This window comes from Vicia villosa, linkage group LG2 (assembly GCF_029867415.1).
Source record: "Vicia villosa cultivar HV-30 ecotype Madison, WI linkage group LG2, Vvil1.0, whole genome shotgun sequence".
Classification (NCBI taxonomy): domain Eukaryota; kingdom Viridiplantae; phylum Streptophyta; class Magnoliopsida; order Fabales; family Fabaceae; genus Vicia; species Vicia villosa.
In genome coordinates, this window is record NC_081181.1 from 125743556 (window position 1) to 125747965 (window position 4410).

Below are 4410 nucleotides of genomic sequence, written 5' to 3' on the forward strand. Positions count from 1 at the left end.
GCATTTGTGACAAGTTTTGGAATGATGATGGCAATCTGTCTCCATGGTAGACCAGTAGTAACCTGCTCTCAAGATCTTTTTAGCCATTGTATGTCCGTTGGAATGAGTACCGAAGGTACCATTGTGTATGTCTTCCATGATTTGTTCTGCTTCCTTCTTGTTTACGCAACGAAGTAAAGTCGAGTCATGGTTGCGCTTGTACAAAGTTCCATTGCTTAGGAAGAATTTGGAGGCAAATCTCCTTAGAAACTTTCTGTCGTTAATAGATGCCCCTTCAGGGTACTCCTGGGTTTCGAGATACCTTTGTATTTCATGGAACCATGATTTGTCTTCCATTTGTTTGGTATCGATCTCATTGCAATAGGCTGGTTCGTCTTGCCTGTAAATGGTGATCATAAGAGCTTCGTCGTCCCAATTGACTTTGAACATGGATGACATGGTAGCTAAGGCATCAGCTAGTTGATTTTCTTCGCGTGGGATGTGTTCGAAAGTGATCTCCTCGAAGTAAGGCATCAAACTCAACACATGTTCTTTGTATGGAATTAGATTTGGGTGCTTTGTGTCCCATTCCCCTTTGACTTGGTAGATTACCAAGGCCGAGTCTCCGTAGACTTCCAGGAATTTGATTTTTAGATCAATTGCAGCTTTGAGACCCAGAATGCATGCTTCGTATTCGGCTATATTGTTAGTGCAATTGAAACACAATTTGGCGGTGAAGGGTGTATGACCTCCTGTGGGGGAAATGATCACAGCTCCGATGCCATTGCCGAGCGCATTAGAAGCTCCGTCAAAAACCATAGTCCATCGGGATCCTGGTTGTTTGTAGTCATTGACTAGCATAATGTCTTCGTCTGGGAAGTCAAAGTTCAATGCCTGATAATCATCTACTGCTTGATGAGCTAAATGATCAGCTACCACACTTCCTTTGATTGCTTTTTGCGAAGTGTATTGAATGTCATATTCTGTTAGGATCATTTGCCATCTTGCAATCCTTCCAGAGAGAGCAGGTTTTTCGAACACGTATTTGATTGGATCCATCTTGGAGATCAGGAAAGTGGTGTGATTTAGCATATACTGTCTTAGTCGGCGAGCCGCCCATGCTAAGGCACAGCAAGTTTTTTCGAGTAGTGAGTATCTTGTTTCACAATCGGTAAACTTTTTGCTAAGATAGTAGATTGCGTGCTCCTTTCGACCGGAATCGTCATGTTGTCCGAGTACACACCCCATTGAATCTTCTAACACAGTTAGGTACATTATCAGAGGTCTGCCTTCCACAGGAGGTAACAAGATTGGCGGTTTTTGAAGGTATTCTTTGATTTTATCAAAGGCTAACTGGCATTTGTCATTCCATCTTTCCACTTGATCTTTCTTCAGTAATTTGAAGATTGGCACACAAGTAGGAGTCATATGGGCAATGAATCTGGCTATGTAGTTTAGACGTCCCAAGAATCCTCTGACTTGTTTCTCGGTACGGGGTATAGGCATTTCTTGAATGGCTTTGACCTTGGCAGGATCAACCTCAATACCTTTACTGCTGACGATGAAACCTAAGAGTTTACCGGATCTTACTCCAAAGGTACACTTGTTCGGGTTCAGTCGCAATCTGTATTTCTTGAGTCTGTCAAACAGCTTGTGTAAATGACTCAAATGTTCTTCTTCGGTGTTGGATTTTGCGATCATGTCATCGACATACACCTCTATTTCCTGATGAATCATATCATGAAATAGTGTTACCATTGCTCGTTGGTAGGTAGCTCCGGCGTTTTTCAGACCAAAGGGCATTACTTTGTAACAAAAGGTTCCCCAGGGAGTTGTGAAGGTTGTTTTTTCCATGTCTTCGGGTGCCATCTTGATTTGATTGTACCCTGAGAATCCGTCCATAAAGGAGAATACCTTGCATTGTGCGGTATTGTCAACTAGTACATCGATGTGCGGTAAAGGGAAATCATCTTTAGGGCTTGCCCGGTTCAGATCTCTGTAGTCTACACACATTCTGACTTTCCCGTCTTTTTTGGGTACAGGCACGATGTTAGCTATCCAAGGAGGATAACTTACAACTTTTAGGAATCTGGCATTGAATTGTTTTTCAACCTCGTCTTTGATCTTTTTTGACATATCAGGCTTACTCCTTCGCAGTCTCTGTTTGACCGGAGTGCTTCCTTCTTTGATTGGCAGGCGATGAACTACAATGTCCGTGTCAAGGCCAGGCATATCTTGATAAGACCAGGCGAATATCTCGGCGTAGTCTTGCAACAATTGAATCAGTCTTTGCTTGACACTGTTTTCTAAGTCAGCCCCAATTCTGACCTCTTTCTTTTCTTCGTCACTGCCCAAGTTGATGACCTCAATCGGCTCCTCATGAGGCTGTATGGCTTTTTCTTCTTGTTCTAGAAGTCTTGCAATTTCTCTTGGCACTTCACAATCTTCCTCACTTTCGTCCTCAGTTTGGTAGATCGGATTTTCAAAGTCATGACGGGCAATAGCAGAGTCGTTATTGACTGGATCCAGCGTGTATGTGAATCTGCATGGTAGATATGTGAGTGTGTATGAAGAGAAAAACATAGCTATTTGAAAGCGAATAAAGAAAGAAAAAGGATCACAAAATTTTGAACATGCAAGCATCCCATGATTTTATTGAATGCACATAATCATGATATGACAAACCCTTTTTATAGAAGGACCGTTGTGCTAAGGCACACGGCTTTCAAGCTCATGGTTCGATTGTTCAGGAACCACTTTTATCTTTGCACAATATACACAAAGAAAACAGGAAATGGCATTTACTCCTGATCAAAGGAGATCACATCCTCTGCTTTCCAGTTGTTCAATCCACCGTTGTTAGCAGGGAGCACCCAGCTGTTCCAGTTGCAGTTGTTCTTTTCGTCTTCCGTAGCATTGATTCCGCTAGTGGGAAAATGCGTAGGTAATTCCTCAGGATAAGTTGGATGATTTGTTGGATATGAGAATCCAGGTGGAGGTCCCTCTATTGGCTGAGCGAGATGCTCGATAAGGCCGTCCCATGCAGTAGGAATGATGTTTTGAATAGAGACTTGTGCATCCTGATAAGGAGTGTACTGTGACAGAAAATAACCTTCGTTGTTTGGCATCTTCCTGGCTTCTTCAAGAGCGAAGTTGTCGTCGTACTGTTCGTCCCATCCAGTCGGGACAATGTCTTTGATGGGAGTTGAAAAGCTCGGAGGAGCGGAATATTTTACCATATAGTCGTATTTGCCGCTGGGTTCTCCTAGCGTGTCCCATACTTCTTTGGGTGGATTTTGATACTGCTGAGTGACGGGACTTGTGATACTTCCGTCATTTTGATTACCCTCTTCTGTTGGAGTAAGATCTTCCAGAGCAATGTAAGAATTCTGAGGTGTGATATACTGGTAGTTGTAACCGTCATTTGGTCCTCCCACAGCATCCCACATTCCCATGGTAATGGGTGGAATTTCGTCTGGATATGGCTGAATGATGTGGTTCAAGTATGTCCCTTCATCATTAATGGCGTTTACTTCTTGGCTGGCGAAGTGTGATATTAACCCTTCAGAGCGAGGATTTTGATCATTCTTTTGATTTTCACCATTATAGCCCAGACCTAGCTTGTCGGACTTGTAGGGTATATCAGGGAGTTGTCCCCATACTGTGCGATCACCCTGTTCAATCATGGCTTTGGCATCTTTGAGAGAAGCCATAGTTGTAGCTGGAGTAGCAGGAATATGCTTGGTGGTAGAGATATCTGGAGATACAACCTCAAAAGCTTGATACGGAGTTTCGATGGATTCGCCCTCCATCTCAACATACTTGTCGTTGCTCAAGTGACTGACCATATATTCTTCTTCGCCATAGACTGTGACAACCTTTCCTTTTACTGGGTATTTTAACTTCTGATGCAGGGTAGAAGTTACAGCATTTGCCCCATGTATCCAAGGGCGTCCTAGTAAACAGGAGTATGTTGGAAGAACGTCTATTACGGAAAAGATAACATCGAAAGTTTGAGAGCCCACTCTGATTGGGAGCTTAACTTCTCCGTACACCGTTCTTGTTGACCCATCGAAGGCTCTTACAACCACATCACTTGGTTGTAGCACAACTCCTTTGAAGTCAAGTTTTTCCAGTATTACCTTTGGTAACACGTTTAGAGAGGAACCATTGTCTATTAGCACATGAGACAGAGTGGTGCCGTTGCATTCGATAGAGATGTGCAGGGCCTTGTTGTGATTTCTTCCAGCAGGAGTTAGATCCACATCAGAGAAACCAAGACCATTGGGCACTGTAAGACTGGCGACACAATTCTCAAATTGGTCGATTGGGATTTCTTGAGGCACATGCGCAGCTTGAAGGAACTTCATTAGAGCTTTAGCATGAGCTTCTGAATATTTTAGCAGAGATAACATTGAGATTTTTGAAGCA